This window comes from Ambystoma mexicanum, chromosome 6q (assembly GCF_040938575.1).
Source record: "Ambystoma mexicanum isolate Mex_15411 chromosome 6q, UKY_AmexF1_1, whole genome shotgun sequence".
NCBI classification, from domain to species: Eukaryota; Metazoa; Chordata; class Amphibia; order Caudata; family Ambystomatidae; genus Ambystoma; species Ambystoma mexicanum.
In genome coordinates, this window is record NC_090937.1 from 1,073,693,269 (window position 1) to 1,073,720,106 (window position 26,838).

Sequence of the window (26,838 nt, forward strand, 5' to 3'; positions counted from 1 at the left end):
TTTAAGAATGCTCACTGAATATTGTGCACGTCTACTAGTTTTGTTCTATGACACATTCGAGCTGCAACACTCATGCATCCTACTGAGAGTATTGTCGATTGCTGCTGCAATCCTGTTATATGCTATTTCTTTTTATTTTTTATTGTGTATTGATCACATCTTTGATCTTTCACAAAATTAAACAAATACATCAATTTATTTTTATACAGTAATCAATCATTAGATATGGCAAAGAATCTTTAAAACTTGTACTAAACAGATGATACAACAAATACGATAAATTTACCTTAAATAACAACCCAACTTAATATGTACATTCCTAATTCATTCCACTATTCATTTTAATAATAAATAACATTCCATATTTAATTTAGAGTAAATAAAAATATATATAATACCATCCTATTCCATATAAAAAATGAGGACATGGATTCCAAGATGGCCGCCACACCTTGAGGACATGTGTTTAACGTTCTCCATGCGACTCCTCCTGCAACAAAGGCTGCGTCCCTTTCCCTCTACATGGAACGAGCTGCAAGCACTTGAGGGCAGCTCTGAACTGTGTCTGCACAGTGAGGCATCAACATTGCGACTGGCACCAGTGTCGTGATTGAGGATTTGAGTTTGGAATTTTTGCAGCAATCAATACGGATGGGGCGTGGCACTTCGGACAGAGCGGACACGCTAAGCTAAGTGGGTGATACTACAGTAAACGTGTGCATATTGAGATACTGAATACGGCGGCCAGGAAATTTTAGTGCATTTTACTGGATGCGTGCCTTTGGCACGTGCGTGTGTCTCTCCATTACGAGTCTTCTGCCAGTGCATAAAACGCTCACTCCAGCCACTTAATGTCCCCGGTGAACACGATAACGCTGAGCACATTTGGTCTGTGAGTCTCCTGCCAGCACAATAAACGCTTATCCTCCCACTGTCCTTGATAACGTTGGGCACACTTGGAAGCTCGTAGGTGTGGCACAGATTAGGCAGGAGAAATAAGCCAACTGAGGTGGACAATACTGAAATAAAAAATGTTTAACCCAGAGGAACCCTGACTACCAGGCCTTTAGTTCTAGGATTTGAAAAACCATGAAAACGCTACTTGCATGTGCTATATACATTGAAAGATATTTGAATCTTGGGCCAGTGAGAGGTTTTTGATCGGCGCCTTACAGCTTATATCCTGGAATTACCTCATACAGACTGAATTACACTGTGGTTTCTGTGGAAAAAGAAACTCATGCAACCGGGGCTATTCAAGGACCTTTGCGATCATCAAAATCCTCTGCAGAAGCTTTGGCGAACAGTGGGCCAAGAGACAGCTTCCACAGGTACATCAAGGAGGACTACCTTGGCTGCCGAAAATAGAGCTAAGGACAGTGAGATGGCTGCAGCAAAGGAGGACTTTACGACTAGCTTTCAACAATTCCAAGATAAATTCTTGGCCTCTTTTTAAACGCAGTTCACCTCCTTCACTACGGAAATAAGGCAATCCTTGTCAGAATTTAGAGACATAGCTACACTCGGCGAGCGGATAGATGTGAACGAGCGAGCAATTCAAGAGCTATCTCACAAGAGCAAACAGTCAGACGTCGCAATTGAAGAGCTAGCCAGGGTCACAAGCAATCTCAAATTGCAATATGAGGACCTGAAGAATAGATCTCCACGCTCGAACATCCGGGTACGAAATCTACCGGACGTCTCCACTGATGTAGAACTAAAAGACACAATACTTTGTATATTTGCAGATCTGCTTCCGGGTGAAGAGACCCCTACTATTTCACTGGACCGCCTACACAGAACCGACCCAAAGTGGAACGATCCGGGGGCCCGGCCCACGCAGTGTCCTTGCAGCATGCTCTTCATATCTTCAAAAAGAAGAGATTTTAAGGATGGCCCGAGAGCAATAGTCGATCACCTATAATGGTTCTGAGATTCAATCTTTTAAGATCTCTCCCAGATAACTCTACAAAAAAGGCGAAATATGCAGCCAGTAGCCAGAGCATTACAATCCTGAGGCATAAAATACAAATGGACCTTTCCCTTGGGCATGGTCTTCTCCCTTGATGGCAACCAACACAGGATCACATCCCGTGATAATGGTATGGCCTTGCTGCAAATAGAAGAGGAACCGGAAGGCACATCTGTATCCGAGCATGGCGGTACGATTCTCTGACAGAAACCTTGGGAATGGTCGACCGCAACCCATTGAGGGAGAAAGCAAAATGCTCAACAAAAAGTGGACTGGAAGGTGCGCCTGAGAGGCCCTATCACTAAACATTCGGAGTGAAAGACATCATGTGAATTAGCCAGCAGACTTTGATCTTTGACTGTACAATGCCGTGAAAGTAGGAGGAGGAGTCGGAACATCACATCTACGCACGTTGCCCTGGGGAATTTGTGGCTCCACGGCCGGGGTTAACAGGCTCGGGTTATGTTAGGTACCGTGGCGCACACTAGTGGACTCTATGGGGGGTTTATAGTGGGATAGTTGGGGTGGGGTATGCAGGGGTGGTGCAACGGGGTGGATGACGCTGGACATTCTGGGTTGTAGAGAAAGGGCTACATGGCATTTGTTGATGACAAACATAGGTAAGAAGGAACACTTGATTTGCATTGATTTGATTTCTTATTCAGTTATATGGGCCAGTTTAAATGTTTAACACTAAACATAAGTGGCCTAAACACGCCGGCAAAGTGCAGAAAATTAGATGCTCTCTTGGGGAGTCACCAACCGGACTTGATGGCACTCCAAGAGACGCATATTGTGCAATAGACAGAAATAAACTGCGCCCTCGACGCTATACAGTGCTGTTACAGGCAAATGCAGTACATAAAGTGGCGTGTTTACTATTAGCATTGAAAATTAACTCCCGCTGTAAGGTACTAAGATCTAAAACTCACAAAGAAGGTTGCTATGTTTTTGCAGTTTTGAGAATTGGCCCCACTAAACTCACGGTGGCTTTGATTTATGCTCCCAATATGGCCCAAGAAGGTTTTTTAAAAATCTGTACTTGCTCAAGTAGAAGCATTCAGCGAAGGGGAAATAATCCTGCTTGGCCATCTCAACATAGCTTGGGACCCTCTGCGCAATAGGAGTTCGACTACTGGATCAATACACCTGGCACCCTCCACAGCACGAAAACGAAAATGTGCAAATCTAACAGTTGTAGACGTATGGCCAGCACTTATGGGAGAAGCGAAGGGATACACTTTTATTCACATGTGCACCGTGCATTCTCACGTATCGATTACATCTGGGTTCCAAAATCTCTTCTCAGCAGTGTTACACATATCTTCTCTCATCCAATTGCACTTTCGGACCATGCACCCTTGATCACGGATATTGATATTGCAGGGACAACTCAGAGGGTTTGGTCCTGGCGATTCCCAGTAGAGATACTTCAGGATCCAGTAATTAGGGGGAAATTGACATAGTAACGGAAACCCTGCAAATCATAACACAATTCCATGAGTTTTACACTAATTTGTACAGCACAGATGGCCCTGGCGAACAGTCTCAGCGGTTATATTTAGAAACAATCACCCTTCCCCGGATCTCGACGTTAGATCGGGACTCCCTTGAAAACTAAATAACTTCTGCAGAAGTGACAAGGGTCATAAATTCGCTACCTCCAAATAAATCTCCAGGTCCGGACGGTTTTCTCACCTCATTCTATAAGACGTTCCGGCAGGAATTAGTTCCAAGGTTGGTACATCTATATAATTTGTTTACAAGATCAGGAAATATCTCTCCCACAATGGAAGAGGCAAAGATAATACTATTTGCAAAACTGGGTAAAGATCCTCACAAGTGCGGATCCTATCGCCCTATTGCACTGATTAATTTAGATGCCAAAATGTATTCCAAAATTCTCGCCAATAGGTTGGAAGAATGATTGCCCTTTATTATACACCCAGACCAATCCGGCTTTATAAAAATAAATCGACAAACTCATGACAACATTAGACACACATGCCATATCCTAGAAAAAGTGGAGAAAAAAGAAATCCCAGCGATTCTACAATCATTAGATGCCGAAAAGGCCTTTGACCGGGTTGAGTGATCGTTGGAAAGATGGGATTCAGACCTCAATTCATAGCAAAAATTAGGGTAAATTATAAATCTCCAATAGCCCGATTATTGATTAATGGTCAACTTTCCCCTCCTTTCGCCCTTCAGCGAGGGACTAAACAGGGTTGCCCCATGTCACCACTATTATTATACGCCATAGGCTTGGAGCCCTTTCATTGCAAAGGTTAGACAATCAGAAGATATCCAAGGAGTACATTTTGGGGGTACTGAGCATAAAATAATGACATATGCGGACGACATGTTGCTAGCAACATGTGAACCCCTAAAAACTATTAGCAAAAGAAGATGAACTGAAGACATATACGGACGAGTGGCAGGCTTAAGAATTTACTTATCTCAATCAGAAATACTACATTTATCATTGCCCTAGGAGGAGGTTTGCGCGCCATGGGCGCTTACACAATTTGGTTGGGCACGAAACCAAATCAAACTATTGGGAGTTTATAACCCCCGATCTAGCTGGCAAATACAAAGCTAACTTTCCCCCTCTGTTGAAATCGGTTCAGAACCAATTTGAAAAATGGAGCCCACTCTCGATTTCCTCTCTTGGACGAATCAATGTGATAAAAATGACCATTCTCAACAAAATACTGTATTTTTTCATGGCATTACCAATTCGAGTTCCTGCCCCATTTTTAAAACGCTTTGTAAAAAGCTCTCTGTTTTTGTGTGGAATAACAAAACTCCCAGGGTAGCATATGAGGTTTTGACCACTCAAGTATAGTGAGGGACTGGTGGGGTGTAGAAGCAGAGCTGCAGATGGAACGTGCAATATGAGGACTGCAATTAGGTGAAACTTTATGGCTTTCAAAAAAAGATTGCCCCCTTAATATTCATAAGAGTAAGATTACGGCCCTAGTGGAAAATGTCTGGGATCTAGCGGTCAAACAAAATAAACTCACGACATTCCCCTCGCCTTTCACTCCCCTCTTCTTTAATCCAAGTTTTCCCCCTGGCCTAGACCCTGATGCTTTTGCTAAATGGAAACGAGCAGGCTGTGTGAAATTACAGGATATGTTTCTGGGCAGGGATCCTAAATTATTTGTTCAATGCAATCTTAACCGCGGTTTGAACAAATCAGAATGATTTCAATATTGCCAGGTAAGTCACTGGATTCTCATCCCTCCAATTAAGCAGGCAGCAAGTAGGGAATTAACTGTTTTTGAGAAATGTATTATCACGAATATTGGAAACACAGCCCTTTTATCCAACATTTATAAAATATTAAATGAGTGTCCCCTTAATTCTCTCCCACACTATAGAATGCCATTAACGTTGGGACTACAGATCACGGAACAAGAATGGGAGGGGTTATGGAAACCCAATGACATTACACACCTGTTTGCTTGCACAAAATCAAAGCCTTGTTATCAGAACACTGTTGGAGACAATGTGGAACACTTGGAGACTGGGGGCATATTTGGTGGAAATGTCCGGTTTTGGCGGGATATTGGGCGGATATTGATAGGAGCATGAAACAAATAGTGCTTTCCTGAAAAGAAGCACGTTCTTTCTGGTAACAAGGACTGCTGGTTACTTACCTGCTGCATCCCGAACGCTTTCTGAGAGCGAACCTGCATCGGACCGCTCTTCGCTTCCTGGAGGAGGCAGAGCTACGGACGATCACGTGATCTCACACGTGACCTTGCAAACTCCATTTACAGCCGGCAGAACCGCCCGAGCGGTGCGAGTGCTTTCCTGAAAAGAAGCACGTTCTTTCTGGCAACAAGGACTGCTGGTTACTTACCTGCTGCATCCCGAACGCTTTCTGAGAGCGAACCTGCATCGGACCGCTCTTCGCTTCCTGGAGGAGGCAGAGCTACGGACGATCACGTGATCTCACACCTGACCTTGCAAACTCCATTTACAGCCGGCAGAACCGCCCGAGCGGTGCGAGTGCTTTCCTGAAAAGAAGCACGTTCTTTCTGGCAACAAGGACTGCTGGTTACTTACCTGCTGCATCCCGAACGCTTTCTGAGAGCGAACCTGCATCGGACCGCTCTTCGCTTCCTGGAGGAGGCAGAGCTACGGACGATCACGTGATCTCACACGTGACCTTGCAAACTCCATTTACAGCCGGCAGAACCGCCCGAGCGGTGCGAGTGCTTTCCTGAAAAGAAGCACGTTCTTTCTGGCAACAAGGACTGCTGGTTACTTACCTGCTGCATCCCGAACGCTTTCTGAGAGCGAACCTGCATCGGACCGCTCTTCGCTTCCTGGAGGAGGCAGAGCTACGGACGATCACGTGATCTCACACGTGACCTTGCAAACTCCATTTACAGCCGGCAGAACCACCCTTGCGGCGTAAGCCCTGGTGGCAGAAGAGCTGGTGCTGTTAGGCTGTTCGGCGTGGACGGCTGCCGGCTGAACGAAATATTCGTGCTCTCTTCCCATTTTATTTTTTTGCTTCCACTCCGCCCACCTATAAAAAGGTCTTGCCGGCGTGGATTTCGGCGACGAATCCAGTTTGCACTAGTCCGCTCCCGGGAGTCCTCGAGCTACTGCTACGTAATCTTAGCATCGATGACGTTAACACCAGAAGGACCCCAGACCCGGAAGAAAACGCTTCAACAACGACGAATGCTCAACCCTTGGACTGCGATGAAAGCAGCACCCGGAACAAAGGTAAGCAAACCTGCTGCCCGAGCTTTGCTCGCATCGCTTACCTTACCTACAGCCTTACCTATAGCCCTATCAAACGATTATTCCGATCACTTAGAGCAGCCCCTCGTCTACCATCATCCTAATTCACGCGCTGAAGCCTTGAGCCACGACTATCCAATCGAAACGCCTACATCTTTCCGCTTCGGCTCTAATGATTGCACACCAACCACAACGTCAGTGACAGCTTTGGTAGCACACTCACTTGTAGATCAAAATCACCAGGAAACTCATGGGGGATCTGTACCATTTCTGAGCCGGGGGTTGCTAGACACCTCCAATGACGATGCCCCTGAGCCTCAAGTGATCACAGTCCCTCTTCCTATTTCTGTCAATCCTCCGCTGACTTTCAAATTATGTAACAACGTTGAAGAAGACCCGGCAGTGCAGACTGCCAGCTCGCTTGCTGCTGCATCAACGGGCCTCCTGTTGAGTGCTACTACGGCAACTGCTTCTCTGGACATACCACATGATATCACGATCCACCCAGGCCCTTCAGTGCCTGATGATCAGGCTCCCCAACCTAGACCACCATTCCAATCTTTGTGCCATATCAACCACGTTACCTCTTTCTTTCTGGTAAGCGATGACGAACTGTTAAATCTGCCAAATGACGAGGAAAAGGAGTATGCCTTCAACTGCGCACAAATAGTACCGTCCCCACAGCTGAAATCAACTTCAGAGGTTCCTCAAAAAAACTTATTATCAAATCTGCATCCTTCAGGACCTACGTCCTGTCACTTTTCCTCTTCTCTTCCGCTTGTCCTGGCAGCAATGACCGCGGAGCGGCCAACAGAACACAATGATGCGGGCCCTCAAAGCGAACAAACCACCGAAAAAATTCACGGTCCATCAATGCGCCTAAAAGGACGACCAGCAATAGAGTATGCCAATAATCCCGCCCCAAATTACACACTTGAGCGCTCGGACAACGGTAACCGTAGCAGCTACGCGTGTCAAGCGCTAGAGGAAACTGCAGCTACAAGAGCTCTGAGCCGTTACTCCACAAAATTGCCCGAGACATCAGCTCTAAATAAGCAATCTGACCTGGATTCCAGTTCTCTTGCAAGGTCTAGACGCCCACAAAGAATTGCAGAGCTAAAGTCAAATCTTCAAAATGTCCCAAAAGCTCAAGAACACCAATTGGCCCAAGCAAGCTCCTCATTTTCTTTAAATAAGTCCCCTCATGGTGAATTTCCGCCGTCCAATCTACCACGAACCCTGTCGCCCATCAAATCTAAGTTTCATTTGGACTGCTCAATCCCATTTTCAAACGAACAAGATGCAATATCTGCTAATTTTTTCCAGGCAAATGTTTCAACTGAAGTTATCATGCAAATCCACAATAATGTTCTCGCGGCATCCGCAGTCGCATTGGCACCCTTTACTAAACTTTACGAAGCTCTACAAACTCAAATATCTGATCAAGGAGCAATATTGCAGACTCTGGCTCAGAAAATAGACAAAATTGATCTCTTCACAGATTTTCTTCAAAATCAAATTGAAAAAAATGCTGACCAGGCAATTAGATGGCAAGAACGTTTAAGCGACTTGGCCGCAAGACATCACTGCCAAAACGATACACTAACAGAAGGTCTGCTAGACGCTGTGAAATGGATGAGGAAAAATGTTAATCTTAATACTCAAATACATGCGGCGCCATCCATCACAAAAAGCAATTCAGCAGCCCCAAACAGAAACGAGCAAGCGCCAAACGAGACCTATCTTGCAGCATTCAATGTCTGCTCCTCTGTAAACCCTGATACTAGCATTCCAGCTCCTATCCATGTGATCCAACCTGATTCTGAGTTCCCCTGTGACTCATTAAGACACACGGACACTGCTGTCCCGTTAGAAAATGGTGCCCTCCTTTTGTCTGAGAAATCGGCGGAAGCACTTGGTCAAACAAGTATGCAACCGACCACTTTTAATATATTTAGTGGCCCAGTCAAAACTTTTGCAATATCCAAAACGACCAAGAAGGGTCCTAACATTGTCCAAAAGAAACTGTCCGACACTGGCCACAATGCATTGCCACAAAAAAGCATACGTCAAAAAGTAAAAAAATTCATAAGAACCCTGACTACTCCAAAGAAAACTGGTCTGTTTGAGAGAACAATTGGACAATCACAAGCAAGCTCATTACAAACTCAACGGTCTCCCCAACCAAAAGGGCAGAACAAAGGTATGTCTAAACAATCGGCAAAACGCCGACGCATAGACTCTGACATCCAAAATCTGTCCAGTTCGGCGGAAGTAGGCTATGTTGACCTATGCAATCTATCCACATATTCAATTGGAAGCGAAACACACAATGCGTCTTCCCATGAAGCCACTCCAACGAATGTGTTTGATAAACTCGCAGAAAAGTCAATCCCGCTGAATGAAAATCTGCCCAAACGACGCTCTTGTGAAGCTTCAACAAACAAAAACACAACCATCGCAAAGGTCTCACTCTCACCTGTCAACTCAAAACTAAATCCTAAGTTAACTCTGAATCAGAGGAAAACTGAAGTCCATCTTTGCACCAGAGCACATGGTGATACAATCTCAGAACTTGAAACAACTTCATGGAAACTCCGACTTCAGAACATACATGCGGATGAACACGATTTAAATTTAAACAGATCAAATGTTCTAAAATTATTCGCCTGTGTCCCTCAACTTCGGACAATTACGACCGACGACATAAAAATCGTTGAGTATGCAACAGAAAAATCCACAGACCAAGTGCTGCTACATATAACTTCACGTGCTGTGAAAAACATTTTATTACAAGCAGTTGAGGAGCTGCTCGTCTTTGGTTTTGACATCACCTTGGAACCTGATTTGTTAAACCAAAAAGGAATTATGACCAGGAAGACAAATACAAATAATTCCGAAAGCACGATCTGCCGGACGTCCTTGCGGAAATATTTAGTATATCCACAAAAATCATGAAACGACTTGGACCGCTTAGTCGGAAGAGATGGAGGCAGACCCGCAGCGAATAGAAGAACCAACCAACACCATTAACAATGAGTGACTAGGAAGATCCTTACTCTGATGTCCTGAAACACCCGTGGCTTTATGCATCTGTTTAACAACTTTACAGAACCTTGCGATGATGTCTTCATAATCTGCCTCCAAGAAACATGGCTTAGTGAAGTGCCCACCCGAGATGGATACAGTATCTTCCTAAACCCGGCCAAAAAAAACCCCAAAGGTCGTCCCTATTCAGGTTTACTAACCATGGTGAAAATTTATAACTGGATGACCCCCATTGCTGTAGTCAACCCGAATCCATTTGTGCAGTGCACGATTATCCGAATTGACTTGTCGAACCTCAAGACACACAGTCACCTACTTGTAATTAATTGTTACTGGAATCCAGCAATGATCCCCACCCTCGATTTCATCGATAAGGTAACAACCTTAATCGATGACGCCTTCATCAAGTATACCAACTTAGCAGTGATTGTTTGTGGCGATCTGAACTGCAGTTGGTTTCGATTCAATCCTCAGACCATGGAAAACAATCAGCTACCGGAGTCTGAGGTCCCTGAACGAGGCCAATCTTGGTCTCGAGCCCTTGCATCACGTAATTGTCTGATGGTAAATGGCAATACTAAAGGTGACCAACCTTGCAAGACAACCTGGAAGCGACTACAATGTAGAAATACCTTAGACTATATCTGGGCCTCTCGAAATTTGTTCGAAAGGGTCGTGTCACTAGAGGTCGTTCAGAAGGCCGAAAGTGATCATGACATGCTATGCCTATTATTAGATCACGAAATCCATCCGCAGCCTGAGACTTATGATATACCGCTATCAATAAATGCTGCCGGAAATAGGCTTAAAACCAATGGCCCGCAAATCTTGAAACTAGCATCAAATCTTGCCAACTCAAATGATGTTGAATACGTTCCTTTGCTCGCTGCATTTTTGCCAAAATATGTAAACTCAAGAATATATGGCCATAGCCCAAAACATCTATTCAGTAACGAAATCGCAGTAGCAAAAAAAGAACTGAGGAAAGACTTACGCTTAATAAGAAAGTCCCAACATGATCAAAAAACCATACAAAAGGACTTAAAAGATCGACGCCGGACATACAGAAACTGGCTCAAATCTCACTCGATGAAAATTGAACAAGACCGAGCTGAAACAATGCTCAAGTTAATAATCACCAAAAACACGCGTGAAATATGGGCTCTATTAAATAGAGGAATCTCAAAAACAATCCCAAACATCTTAAACAAAATTTCGAGTGCAAATTGGGTCGACTACTTTACAAAGGTATATGAACAGCAGTGTCAAGACCCACAAGTTCCTTCGTTCATTTCCTCTGGAGCTTGGGACATAACTCCGTCCCAAGAAGATTTAGTACTGGCCATTCAAAAACTCAAGAATTCAAGAGCAGCCGGTCCAGACCAAATCTCGAATATCACGTTAAAAAAACACAAGCATCATTGGGCCAAATTTATGGAAAATCTGTTTTTTCAAATTTCAACGTCAAGACAAATACCTGCTTCGTGGTCCAAAGCTATAGTGGTACCAATCTATAAGAAGGGTAGCCGAGACGATCCTTCTAACTATCGGCCAATTGCCTTGCTGGACACGATGGGAAAAATATTCGGATTATTTCTCCGACTAAAGCGGACAGCATGGGCGGCCAAGAAAAATCAAACAGACTGCCGACAAACAGGCTTTGTCGAACAAGTAGGTGTTGATGCAAACCTAACTCTACTAACTATTCTAAAATTAGAAGCCCTAAAAGCGAAGAATAAAATCTTTTTCGCATTTGTCGATCTTAGACAAGCATTCGATGCAATAAATCGAGACAAACTCTGGTCCAAACTGAGAGGTTGGAACTGTCCAGTGTCAATTCTGGAGCCCCTTATAGCTCTGCATACTAACACCACAATACAAGTGAAAGTGAATGCACAAGGAGAACTGACGGAGCCAATCCCAACGTATAAAGGTGTCAAGCAAGGTTGTTCACTTGCTGCTGAATTATTCAAACTATTCATTTCGGATTTACCGAATTGGCTGGATTCTGCGCACTGTTTCTCTCCAAAGATAAACGGAACTCCGATTAAATACCTTGTATATGCCGATGATATCGTGCTAATTGATCAAACGCAAATTGGCCTACAACACCTATTGATCACCTTAAACGAATACCTAATAGCTAACGACTTACAACTAAACACAGGAAAAACGAAGATCATGTGTATTGGAAAAAGCGCATCAAGAAAAGACCAAAATTTCAAATGGGCTATTGGAAAAGAAAATTTAAGTAAGGTAACTGCAATTCGATACCTGGGCATCATGATTAACAACTCTCTTTGCGAATCTGCATGGTCAATTGACCTGTTAGAAAGAGCAACGAAATTAGGTCTACAAGGAGCGAAAATTAATAAAGACTTTGGAAAATTTTCAATAACGCCTTTAATAACATTTTATCTTCAGAAGTTCATCCCCACCATAACCTTTGGTGGTGCGACTGGGTGGAATCTTGACCACTCCCTGTGGCAGCAACTTGAAGGGAGGTTTTGGAAACGAGCATTAGGACTTCCTAAATATATCTCAATGGCGGCTCTGAGATATGAACTGACCCAGAACTCAATTTATATGACAGTACTATGGCAATCTCTATCGCTGTTGAGGAAAATGATGCTTGGATCACAAATCCCAGCATATGAAATTTTCGTAAATGAAAAAGAAAACTCACAGTCGAGCTTACTCCAAACATGGAAGTCTAAAATAAAAACCATTATGGATGCCGCCAATATATCTACTAACGAGCTGATTGATCGTCCACAGTAAGCAAAAAAAAAAACTTGAGTCCTGGGACTGGATATCATCATACGAACACCGAGCAACGCTTAAATCCACTTTTCCAGACTCGACGAGTATGCTGAAACTACACTCCTTACCGAAGTACCTCACAACTTGCCCCTCACGCCACCACAGGACCCAATTCCTGAAATTCAGATTGAACGCCCTGAATACCAGAGAATCATTATGGCAACGTCGATCCAAAACCATTTCTTCAAACAAATGCAGATTTTGCAACTTAGGTGAAGTGGAGTCACTAAAACACTTAATAACAGCCTGCCCTCAGCTTATCATTCCCCGAGAGCTACATTTGCTCTCTTATAAACCCATCCTATACGATGCAGATGAATGGTGGGATACAGTCTTGGCTGGGAGAAATATTAAGCTCACTTGTAACATAATCAACTTTCTAGATGCGATACTGCGCACAGACCAAACTTGAAGAAGCGAACCAAGACTTTATTCATGCGCGAGGATCGATGGATAATACATAAAGATTTACCTCGGAAGGGAGCACTCTAACTAACTGTTTGAGTTGGCACCATGTAACAAAAGTTTGATATTATTATTGAACTGCAGTTTTACAATAAAATAAAAAAAATAAAAAAAAGAAACAAATATTTGGTGTATCAAATTCTAACTCTATGAAGTTAAACCTACTGTTGATTTTTGAACCTAGTATGCAAAACTGGTTGAAACAAAAAATGTTAACTATTGCTGTCCTACAATTGGCTACATTATTAGGAATAGCACAGAGATGGAAGTCAAAAGATCCACCGCTTTTTGCTGAATGGCTTTATAGAATCTGGAACTTTGTCACACTAGAATGGATCACTTACACGATTCAGGAAGATCAGGTGAAATTCTCACAAAACTGGTCGGAGGTATTTGTTTTTTTACAAACCGACATCAACCTTCGATATTGCTCTCAACATATACGTGTTCTTGCCATTCACTGACTCTATGCAAATCGGCAACCTATGCCATGTAAGGGACTTTGGGGGATGGGTGTCCGGCAGGTTAGGGGCGTGGGGACTGGGGAATGTGTGGGTTGTAAACATTTTGAAATGCCCAAAAATGAAGACATGCTGGGACATATTCAACAATTCAAAAGTTTCAATTAATAAAATGATTACTTTAAAACATGACTGTATCATTTCCTATCTATTTCAAAATTGCATTGTTGCAATATTTAATGCGCTCAGCATCCTGACAATCTCTGTTTTTAGAAAAAGTTCTTGAGCCGCACACATTCGATCACAAATAGCCTCTGTGTCAGAGTCAGTTGATACCCTAAAGAAACGCCCCATATATTTTGTTCTTATACCAACCAACCCGGGACATTCCACCGAGATATGCTTTAGGCTCTGTACACTGCCTTTGATCTTACATAGTGAACAGTTATTTACAATATAATTCCCATTCTCCGCCCTAATGTGCAGAATGTCCTCTGTTGGTAACAAGTTAAGTCTAAAACAAAGAAATTGCTCTTTTATATTGAAACTAGGAAACTGCACCAAGTATTTGGGAAGAAGACCGAGGGGTTTATCAGTGCCTAAGAAAGTGGAATGGACTTTGTAGGATCTAGATACATCAATAGTGTCTATCCACTCCATTTGCTTCACTTTCTTAATCACATTTATGGGATTCTCTACGAGATCAACTCATCTCTGTCTACAATGATTCAGTGTACAGAAAACACGTTCTTTCATAGCAGCTAGTAATCGAGAAGATTAATTTTGTAATTCCTTGTTAAAAGCAACATATATTGCATTCTCCTTTGATAGATACATTTTCCTAATCTTAAAATATACCAGGTGTGTAATGATGTTAACCAAAGCTCAATCCTTAATGAGGACATGGGCAGAGAATTGTGTAATCCCAAGACACATTTCCATATTCAACCTTTCAGCTGTTCCCAAGGTAAATACAATGCTGCTGCTCTATTTCCATACCATATAAAATGTTAGGTGCTACCTTACCCACATAACATTTTAGTAGGGGGATGATGGAAAACCTACAATATTTACAATAAATGCTTATCATTTGATGCACCAGTGCATCCATTTTATTCTCTAGTTTTTTTTAGGAGACAATCTACAATTATCTCCTGTCAAATCGAAGCCTACGTAGATTGTCTCACTCGTCACCGCATTTTTTTTTAACATATGCTTTATTTGTTTTACATAACTTGATATTAACAACAACAACATTCCCCCTCAAATCCCTCGTCCCCTCCCCCCTCGGGTGATGGTCTCTGATCCTTCATGCCATGGCGTGGGTGGGTTCACAGAATGTCTAGGACTCTGATGTTGTGTGGGCACCATTGGAGCATATAGTCACTTTGCAGATATGACAGGATGCTGCCCCATTCTGACCAAAAGTCTTCAGGGGTCCTTGAAGCTTGTAGGTCATCCACTCCAGAGATACGAATCTCCAACCTTTTCGAAGCCAGTCATATATGGTGTTTTTTTGTTTGTTGTTGCTTCCATTGTTGGCTGATCTTCTGCCATTCCACTATAACCAGCGTCATCACTACTCTCTGTTGTGTTTTTGTATAGAAAACAGCCTAAAACGCTGCATCACGGTTCCTTGTTGAGCTGCTTTTCACCTTGCAACACAGCACCTGTCCTCCGGCATTGGAAATTGTCACGGCAAAGTGTCACGACCCTCGCCCAAAACCCCCTCTGGCAAACCCATTGGCCAGGTGGAGTCAGGACTCGGGCCTCTAGAGCCTGGCGTCCTCTTCAAAAGCCCTCATGGGGCCAGTCCTGGCGCCTATGGCGCCAGGCTCTTACACCATGAAAAACAATGTGCTTGGGAACTACTTTATTGTATTGTCAGCCAACATGGAGGCATCCACATAGCTTGGTTCTTAAGAACCAAGCTATGCGGTCTAGTGTTTTGGGTGTGGTAGCCTAGGGACTACTCTACCTGGATTATTTTGTTGGGGCTATTTAAACCACACTCGAGCAACACAACACGATTCGCGTTACTTTGCAGCTTGCAACGTGACGCTCACCGTGTCCAGCTAATCCCTCGAACCTCGGAGAAGCAGAACCTGCAAGGAGACAAAAGGAACATCATTAGCAGCAGCATTTTACCTGCAGTCTTCATCTTTAAACACTCGCAGCTACTGAGAACAGCTTCCTCGAATCTGCACGCCTTCCGGACAGAATGACATGAAAGAGGAAGATAGAGGCAACATTAAAGAAAGCAGTAGAGACATTTACAAATTACGAACTGCTCAAAAGGCTTACCTGGCTGGTCGCCTCTCGACTGGCACCACTCCGGACATTCCACCCGCGTTGAAGAACACTGAGACCTAGCAGGAAGGAAAACACAGGTTAGAAAAGGCAAGACTTTGCAGCGCTGCGCATAGCGCTTACTTACCGCATCATAGCGCTCTTAATGCGCCATCATTTACCAGCGGGGCTCAACCAAGCCAGTTCGCCGCGCTGAAGCTCCACATACCCAAGGGAGAAAAAATAGACATTTTAAACAAAGAAAGGCAAGCAGGATAGCAACAAATCTAAAGAACAGCAATAAGACCTGAACAATATCAAACGGGCCGGCGTCAGTGAAGTAACTGGACCGCACTCGCCCATGAAAGACAACGCGCCCCTGCAAAGAAGGCAGGACAGAGAGCACGCCTAATTCTACCACAAGGTGAGGAGAGGGCGCCAGAGGGACTGAAATCATACGGGGGTGGAGGGAGGATACTTACCCCAGTCGGTCAGTCTTGAACACAGACCTCCTGTATTTTCAGGCAGAACCTTCCCCGCAGACCACATCAGGGCAAAGCTGAGAAGCATACCAACAAGTAACCCGGCTGGGTGGCGTCCCTGTGGACATAAGGTGAGCATAACACAAAGTTGGAGGCCTATGTATACTGGATCTTGCTACTTTGTTACTGTGGTTGCCAGGGGAATGGACGACAGGACATAGCGTACGCCGCCTCCCTTTCAAATTTAATGCTGCACTTGTCCAGAAGCTATTGCTTCTGATTGAAGTTGCATTCCCGCTTCAGTTCCTTGCTTCCTTGTATTCTTGACTCTTCCTTTATTGACCCAGTTTTGCTGCCTTGACTAGTCTTACGGATTATCCCTTGTTATTGATACCGGTCACCGACTCGGCTACCCTTCTGGACTCCCTGCTTCTTGTTGATTTGGAAGCTTCTGTAGACATGTGCCGATCCACTGCACCGTACCCGGATTGCCGCTTCTTACTGATTTGGAAACCTCACTGCCCGCTGAACGCTGACCCACTGCACCGTACCTGGACTGCCTTGCTTACTATTGGAAACTTTGCTGCCCACAACATACCGAGCTTCTTTTGCTTAACGGACTGCTTCACGACTCTGTACAGAGTCAGTGCACAGACTAGAGACGCTTACCTGGCATATGTGCACCTTCCCGGTCGCTCAGGCGTCCTCGTGCCTTCAGGAATCAGGTCCCACTAACATTCCCTATTCCTGCCACGTACGTTTCCTGGGCTGGAACACCTGGACCCTTATTCTCCATCCTGGTCTCTCGCTGTACGCATTTGTTGGTAAAACTCCTATTCTCCCAGTGATTCCATTTTGTCCATGTTTTCTCACTAGTAGCTAATTCACTGTTCTTTTACTCTAGTCATTCCAGACCTTCCAGGAGGCTCCTTCGCCTACCTCCACTTACCATGAACCTAGATAGATAGCACCACGAGTGGGAGAGTCACTCCTCAGTAATGAGGTTAGCCACGCTCCTCTACTGAGCACCCCTTATTCTATGTTGCAGCTCACCTCGCTAATTGCTGTTCCTTTCTGTTCTTACAGCTGGCGTTGTTCGTGGTGCTGTTGCCCTGCTCTTCCAATTAACTAACCCATTTTTTAGTATACATACCTAACAGAGGGATGCATTGATAGGAAGAACTCCCTCCTGGTGAGGATTCCTAGACAAACGGTCTGGGTTCTATCCTAGATCTACGGTCTGGGTTCTGTTATCCGGTGTCTAACTACAGTGAAGAGGAGTCGGGTGAGATACAATCTGGTGAGTTGCAGTAGGTTGTGCTTGGTGAGACACAACAGAATCAGAAGCCTTGTCATGGACACCTCTGACACGTTGGCCACGGTAGTGCGGCTGGTGTCCGAACTACGTGCAGACATGACGGCAGCTCATGACGCCACACATTGGCGTATTGGTGCATTGCAGTAACTGTCTCACCAAGCAACCAGAGCTGAGCCCCCAGCCCCTACGGTCGCCTCTGTATCTGGGTATCCTTTGCCTAGGCAGGATCCTGTCCCTGTCCTTATGTCCACTCAGTTCCATCTGGCCCGCCCCAGAGAGGTTCAATGGGGTTCCTAAGCATTTTCAGACATTCATCAATCAGTGTAAACTTCACTTTCTGTGTCGTCCAGCATCTTTCCCTGACTCCACTACAAAGGCTGCTATTGTATTGTCCTATCTCAGGGGTATGGCTGCTGCATGGGCCAACCCCCTCTTGGAGAACAACAGCTACATGCTCTATGACTGCAATTCATTTATTACAGCCACAAGTCGTGTCTTTGACATGCGCTACAATACGCAGGCCACTGATTTAGAGCTGCTAAATCTCCAGCAGGGCGACACTCCGTTACTGACGTACCTGGCTCGATTTAACCAATTGGTTGCGGAAACAGGCTGCCTGAAGACAAAAAATCTGCCATATTCTATAAGGGACTTTCTGGTTCCTTGAAGGACACCCTAGCCACTGTTCCTGTGGTTCCCATGGCTTTTTCAGAGTTGTTGGATCTCGTGCTCCAGATTGACACCCAGAAATCAGAACACAAAGAAGAAAAACGTCCAGTCCCTCTGGTCCCCACCTGGTCGGAGACGCCTGTACAGGGAGATATTGAACCCATGCAAATCGGAGCAGTACGTGGTCCACTGACTCCTGCAAAAAGGGAAAATAGAAGGAAGAGCAATCTCTGTATGTATTGTGGGTCAGCTGAACATTTCCTACGATCCTGCCCTAAAAGAACAGCCAGAAGGATGGGAAACTCCAAAGCTCGGCAATAGACGGAGTCTGTTTGTCGAGCACCCTTACTTTGGACTCCCCATGTTCAGCTTCTGTGTCTCCATTCACGATTACGGTTTCATTTTCTTTCCCATCGGGTAAACCCTGGAAAACCGTGTCGGTTCTTGATTCAGGTGCCACTGGGAATTATATTGATTTGCACTACGCCCATGAAGCGGGTATTCCCGTTGTCACTAAATCACAACCAGAGGTAGTAAACGTACTGGAAGGAACAGCCCCGTCTCTGGCCTGGTTACAGAGCAGGCTACCGACCTAAACACGTCTACAGAGTGTGGTCATACTGAGTGTAAATCATTCGACCTGATTACTGCACCACAGTTCAAGGTTATACTCGGACTACCCTGGTTGTTAAAGCATAACCCTGCCATTGACTGGCTAAACCATGAGGTACGTTTCCTCTCTCCGAGTCCTGCAATACTCATTGTCTTGGTATGAGTACCATAACACAGCTCGGTCCCTGCCGATCCCTTCTTGACACTGCATCTATGATCAGGGTGATTTCATCCGGTTCCGCCACGGGCCTCCCCATAGAATATGAAAGCTTCAAAGACATCTCCGATAAGGGAAAGGCAGAACAACTACCTCCACACAAGCCGTATGACAGTCCCATAGACTTAGTCCCGGCTCTAAGGTTCCTGCTGGCAGGGTGTAGACCAAATCCTCAAGGAATACATAGACATAGGGGGTCATTATGACCTTGGCAGTAATGGTCCCGGAGCCGTCAACCCCTTACCGCCCCATTACGAGTATCCTTGCGGGACCCGCAAAGGGCGCCTGGTAAAACCAGGCGCCCTTAGCGGGTCCCGATAGCAGACCAGGGAGCTAACAACGGACCCGTTATTAACGGGCCCGTTGTTAGCTCCCTCCCCATTCCCATTGAGCCCTGTGGGTCCGGGCTCCTTGAATGAGGAATTACCGGGTCCTACAAGGTTGGAATGGCCCGGTAATTCCTCATTCAAGGAACTTGGATCCGGTACCCGGTAAGGGGGTAACCATGCCGCAAATTGCGGCATGGTTACCTCCAAGGTCTAATGACCCCCATAGCCTTGATCACATGGTTCATTTGCCCTTCACTGTCTCCCGCGGCCTCCCCTCTGTTCTTTGTTCTGAAGAAGGAAGGTGATTTGAGGCCATGTATTGACTATAGAGGACTTAATGCCATTACGGTGCGCAATCAGTATCCTTTGCCATTAATTTCCGTCCTTCTGGGTCAACTTGGATCTTCCGCAATATTCACGAAACTTGATCTGCGGGGGGCCTACAATCTAGTCGGAATAAGAAAAGGGGATGAGTGGAAGACGGCTTTTAAGATTCGTTACGGCCTGTACGAGTATTGTGTTATGCCTTTCGGACTGTGCAATGCCCCGGCAACATTTCAAGTCTTTATGAATGACGTGTTCCGGGACATGTTGGACCAATACGTGATAATATATCTGGATGATATTTTGATCTACTCCCAGTCATACGACCAACATGTAAGCCACGTGTCTTCCGTTATACAGCGTCTTAGAGAAAACAAGCTGAAAAATGCATATTTCATGCCACAGAGGTCTAATTTCTTGGGTATGATCTAACCAACAAGGGAGTCGAAATGAACCACTCCAAGGCGAAGGCGGTGCTGGAATGGTCGACACCGTCTACCCTAAAGGCACTACAGTCATTCCTTGGCTTGGACAATTTGTACAGGAGATTTATCTGCTATTACTCCTCTGTGGTTGCTCCCCTGACGGCTCTCACCAGCACCAAGACTCCCTTTTCCTGTAATCCCGATGCCCAGTGCGCTTTCAATACATAGAAGTCGGCATTCACATCTGTCCCATTGTTGCAGCATCCTAACCCTTCTCTGCCTTTTCTCGTAGAAGCTGATGCTTCAGGCATCACTGTTGGTGCCATCTTGTCACAGGAGTGTCCAGACACCAGTATCTTACACCCAATAGCATTCTATTCCAGGAAATTGACACCTTGCGAGCAGAACTCCACTATCACAGAACGGGAGCTACTTGCAGTACGGGGTGCCTTTACTGAATGGAGACATCATTTAATGGGCGCTAGCCACCCAGTTCATGTTTTCACTGATCACTGCAATCTTCTAGCTCTCAAATCAATCAAAAGCTCGACAGCTAGAAACGCCAGATGGCATGCTTTCTTTTCTATGTTCGACTTTACAATCACGTATCGTCCGGCACGTCTACATTCCAAGACTGACGCTCTCTCTCACTTGGACGGGAACCCACTCACAACTAAGCAAGACTGCTCCCTGCTGCTACCCAATCAGGTAGTGTGTGCTTTCATGCAACATCCTTCACTTAGGGACACTATTCGGGAATGGGTATCGAATTGTCTGAGTACAACATGGATGTCCTACACTCTCTACCTTATATTCAGGGTAGGATTTACATGCCGAACGCTGCAGCCAGACAGACCGCAATGCAATGGTGTAATGATTCCGTACTCGCTGCCCACCCTGGTAGGAAGAAGTCTTTGGACCTCTTGCCTCATCCGAGTCGCTGCCATCAGCTCAGCAACTCCCTTATGCCCTGAAGACAACCAGCCCCCTGCCCCGACCACCACTCCCCACAGGGAGGCTTCATGGGACTAGGGGAGGATTAGGCAGCCAGACGAACATAAATGCACCGGGCGGGCGCCATCTTGGAGAGCTCCGCCATAGGCGCAAAGGAGCTCGGCTGCACTGATTTGTCTCGCTGGGCAGGACCCACTCCCGCACTCCGCCTTGTTCTGCCCCCGGTGCACACAATCCCTGCTTCTCCACCTTCAGGAGTGGCCGGGCCCCGAGATTGGTGAAAATCAACTTGGTCTCAGCTCTTCACGGGGGTCATTAAGAGTGTGTCCACATGGCTGGTGCTGCTAGCCATGCCTCCTGCAACAACACTTTTATATCTCCTCTAAAATTTGGCCCAATAACACGAGCCAGGACATCCAGCCCAAATTTCCAGGCTAGTCCTGACTTGGGTGCCAGTGGAATATAACTTCCAAAGGGTGGTATCAGCACCGAATTGGTAGGGATTAGCCTTCTTTCCCCTGGAGTAATGGTTTCCTGTCTACTACTACAGATATTGAATTGGATGGAGCCTTTTGTGGCTACTGTGGGATCCGATGCTCTGTCAAATAGCTTTTCATATTTCAGGGTCCCTTCTGAGAAACCAGAAGGTGTCTCACTGACTAGTTGCTGAGGATCTGTCATACAGGGGGCCAGGACACGGCCATCGCTTTTGGATCCAGTTCCTGGGGGTGGGTCAGTGCAGGAGAATCACCTGGGTGAGGGGTCTTCGGGGAGTGGAAGTGGGACACCTGATACAGTATCCTACCCGCTATAACACCATTACTCCATCCTACCAGGTAGGATACCTAGGACCTATAACTCCCCCCTCCCCCATTCCCTACACAAACACTTTCACACAGGCAGCCAGCTCTGGGAGAAAACAGACTCACACCCGAGCATTGTCCCTGACATGTCCCACTACTATGGTCAGGCAAAGTCCGACAATTACTGTTAACAACTCACACCTGACTTCCATTAATCTTCCCCACACAGATGAAAGGCTGAGCAGGAGAGCACAATGGAGAGCACACTCTGAGCAAGGCAAAGCACACCAAGGTACAGTGTTTTCCAGATGGCAGCTGAATGAGGGGAGAAAGGAGGGAGATACCCTTGACCTTTCCGGCGAGAAACCGTTACCTTCCAAGAACCTTCAGATTAAAAAGCGTAAGGCCGGGAAACCAGACTGAAGAATCCAGCATTGTTTGTCGGAGATAACCAGGGCCCTCCTGCATGACTAGTCAAGTCGGGGAGGAGCAGGAGCCGCTGTGGTGCCATCCTTGGCTCCAGGATCAAAGCAGCGCAAGAGAGATCAACATAGCCGGTGAGTTGGGGAGACCGATGCAGGACCGGTCTGTGTTGAAGTCAAGGATGCAAGCGGCAACATTGTATAAAGAGTGCAAGAGATAAGAATATTAAGGCGTGTGATGAGAGGCGCAAGTAAAGCTCAATTGCCAATGGATGTTTGAACTTTAATATGAATCAGAGAAGGTTTGAGACAAAGTAACAGAGTGGTCTGGCACTGCAGGTGTGCTCAATAGAAGGTCTCTGTGGGTAAGCCCTGTGGTGAAAGGGCTGGTATAACTGCTGTTAGGCTGTGGTGAGTGAAGTGGAGCTTGATACTTAAATACCAGCGGTGAGGTGCATGTGCCTTTAAGGGAGGAAGACCTGCTGACCCTTAAAAGGCCGCCTCTAGCACCCTTGTGGTGTAAGCCCTGTGGTGAAAAGGCTGGTCTAACTGCTGTTAGGCTGTTTGGCGAGTGGCGCCGCGCAAGCAAGCCCTACGCTATGGCCACGCCAGTATCCAGCACAGTATTCACGAGCACAGAAGAAACGCAACAAGGAAGAAAAGGATGAAGGCGGTGTATGCAGTACTGTAAACAAGCCTTGTGCAAAGAAAGTAAGTCGATTCTATTCATGCACATCAACAAACGAAGAGCAATGTGAGGAGGTTACTGTTGTTACTAATAACGCTGACTCTAGCCCAAATTCTACTAACTCTAATAACCTCACAAATACTGTGACTGGGATCCAAACAGACGAGGTGCCACAATATACAACGCAAAATGGTGAGGAGGTTGTTGGATTGGCTAAGGGATCGATGCTGATCAGTAACATAAGCAATATTGACAATGTTAAACATGTCCAAGCGCTGATGCAAGTCGCTCGCTTGAGAGAATTCAGCATTGCGGATCGTCTGTCCCCCAGCCCGTGCTCGACATATATAAATGAACATGAGCCCATTCACCTTGACCACCTACCCGAGGTTCCATCGATCCGTGGGGGTGATTGCGCTCTGCCTGGCGTTCGGGTACCGGTGTTGGTGCCGCGTGGGGATGCCCAGGAACGTCCGGTGGCGGGGGAAGGCATTGCCCCCATGCCCCAGTGTGGCAGCGAAGTTGTCGGTGGTGGCTTGCCTGAAGAGCGGCGCAAGTCTGATGACGTGTGTGTGGGCGGGGGAGGGCTTCGAGTGCCTGCAGGCGCCTCCGAGTCTCACTGTGTAGGCAAGGGTGACGGACTGCCGTACCTGGGTGGAGGGGCTCCTCCTCCAGGCTCGGGGATCGCCTCGACCTTAGTGGGCGAGCTCGCAGGAGAGGCTCTGCGGATGGCCGGGAAGAGGGGGCCGGCTCAGGGTCCGTCCTTAGGGGGCTTTGAGAGTTCTGTGGCGAGCTCCATCGGGAGCACCCCTGATGAACCTCATGACGAGGTATTCTGCTCCACGCAGGGTCATACAATTACCCACAGCACTCCTGAACAGCATACACGATCCCCAGCAATAGAAGATCTTGCTGGTCGTGTGAGAAACAAGCGCCGTGATTCAATAGAGGTTGTCAACAAGATATTGCATAACATGATTGAAATGAATAAAATATGCAATATTAATTTGAAAAAGGGAAACTCTTTGCATGAAGACTCACCCCAAACACAAAAAGTAACTCTAAAGCGCCACAATACTCAATTAACGGAGGCAAGTGAAGACATCTGGGCAAATGTGCAATATAAACGTGCTAAGCAGTCTGCACGAGTCTCAAATAAGAGGACAAGTGAATCCTCCATGCAAGACTCGTTATCTAAACAAATGAATTCACAGAAGCGAGCTGGGAATGTCCAACAGCATGTCTTAGAAACAACGATAATGGCCATGCAAAACTCACAACCCAATTGTAATTCAAATTCATCAACTAATTGTGACCCGTCTGACTCGTCCTTTATGGAACGCCCCTTTCCTAAAATAAGGAGGGGCAGATTTTTGAAACAGAAGAAAGTAAAGAACCATAATATTAAAGCAAAGACCTTGGAGGTCAATGAGGTTGGCCTAACAACGGACCTACAAGCCGCAATAATATCTTCAGTTGTAATCTCAATGGCACCGTTTATGAAACTCTACGAAAATCTGAATGACTTCATAAAGGACTCTACAACGTTGATGGCTTTACTGAATTCTAAAGTTGCTCATTTGGAACAAACATTCAGCCAGTCGGCCAGTAATGTTAAGGAAGGGTTAATAGGTCTGGACGTAACACTTAAAACTCTGTGTGACCAAAAGGGAAATGATTCCTTGGATAAAAAACTCTTGGCGGAAGTAGCTCGGGAAGCACTAACCTTGTTTAAACATAAAAGCCTAAGTTGTACTGAAGCCCAAGGTGACAAGGACCTAAACAGTAGCTTCGGGCTACAAAAAAGTTCTGTGTGTTCTGAGGCAAAGCAAGGAAATTCTGGAGGCAGTAGTGACGCTGCTCCAACTATAACGGTAAAGATGCCTCAGGGTCCAGAGGCACTCGTGCCAGCCGCTCAGGCGCATGTGATTGACCTTACTAATAGCAAAGACTGTGCTCAAGTTAACCAACCTTAACCGACTCTAGTCGGTACTGCGAGGAACCCACAACGATGTGAAACAAATACCTTAGTCGAGTGTGAAAATATTGGTGAGGTTTCATTTAATACGGCCTTTGAACAGGCGAGGGCATATAAGAGACAGGTGGGTTTCGTAGTCCAACTACCATCAACGTCTGTCTCTGTGCCTCAAACCAGTAAAGGAGGAAACATGCTAACCGTGAGTAAGTGTGCAGAGAAGCTAAATGTATTCTCGATTTTTGCAAGTAACTTAGTAAATTGTAAGACCCCAGGTGAGCCATCGGCTAATGTCACAAAGATGGCCAAAAAACCAAAGAATGTTACAACTAAGAGAATCAACAAAAATACAGGAGCAAGAAAATTTCTGAGAAATTTAAACTTTGTACAAATAGTGACGAAAGACCCAATTAAATCTAAACTGAAAGAAAAAAGACTGGAAGCATCTAATGAAGTGACTAACACACAAGCCGTGAAGGAGGCAGTAAACTTGTCAACTGATATTCCTGATGAGCTCCTAAACATGTCTACATACGATGATATAGAGGATGTACAAGCCAGAAAAGGACCAGAAACGCATCCCCAGAAAATCCTGGAAGACTCAAGCGAGGTCTCGCCTAATGACCACCTGGATGAAACAAAGGGGGATACCTTAGCAGTCCCTCGCTTGGGGGTTCGGTCCGCCAATCAAGCGGTCTTTCCGCAGACGGTGAGAACAAAGATCTCTAGAACGTGTCACTTTGTCAACGAACCTGCAATTCCAGAGGTAAAAGGTAAAAGCTTGGAAAGTCTGATGTTTATGACTCTGCATGAAAAACAAGCTAAACTATGTAACAGGCTAAGAGCTGCTCAAATGAGTGAAAGTGAGGACCCCGAAATCAGTATGTCAAATGACGAGAGACTGGACAGCAATGTCAGTCATAGAACTTCTGCATGCGTGGGTAGAACTCCCAAGAGGAAATTAAAGGTACTATCATCTAATACTCATGAGGACTCACAAGTGGTCTTCCAAGAAAGAGACAGAGGAAAACCTAAACGAAAGAATGACACGGAATTGGTCTCCAAGGTGATGATTGAGAGGATAGACTCAAAGGACAAGTTGATTTTAAATCGTGCTAACATTATCAGACTGTTTAACTTTATTCCCAGTTTACGACCTACTACGTCTAATGATCTAAAGATAATCGAATTTCCAAATGAAAATCGAAACGACAAAGTAATCCTTCATGTCTCTTCCTCATTTATAGCCAACACAATTACTGAGGCGAGTGTGGCGCTATTCTCACTGGGTTTCGAAGTTTACATGTTAGACTCAATCAGTCCAAAACACCAGGTATCGAATATACGAGATGAAAGAGAAATGTTAAACTGCCTGACCCAAAGCTCTGTGCTGCGCTCTGTGAATACACAGGAGTCCCCTCAAATACATACAAGTGAAGTAAGGCAAAAGGTTGAGGGTCAAACGTTGAGAGAAACATATGTCGAGACACTGTCAGGCGAACCTAATCCTAACCTTACTATGAGTAAAGACATGAGGGCTTCAGAGACATCGAAAAGAGAGATCAGAATTACCATAAGTGGAAATCAAGATTTACAACTGCCAGCAGCCAAAGCAAACAGTCGAGCTAACAAGGACAAAGATAACGATGACTGGGACTGGCTTGCGGCAACGCTCAATACAAAAGACCAACAATAATGCCAAAAAGAACAAACCCCAAATGAGTGTTTAGTGGCTTCTTGGAACACACAAGGTTTTACACATCTTTTCAATACAAACTGGCTGGAGAGCTCAACG

At 45.5% G+C, this 26,838-nt stretch overlaps 1 protein-coding gene across 6 annotated transcripts in view; it reads right to left on the bottom strand.

Moving 5' to 3' along the window:
• PAICS (phosphoribosylaminoimidazole carboxylase and phosphoribosylaminoimidazolesuccinocarboxamide synthase) overlaps positions 1 to 26,838 on the bottom strand; it is a 1,368,496-nt gene that overhangs the window by 1,026,005 nt on the left and 315,653 nt on the right. The window lies entirely within an intron of this gene.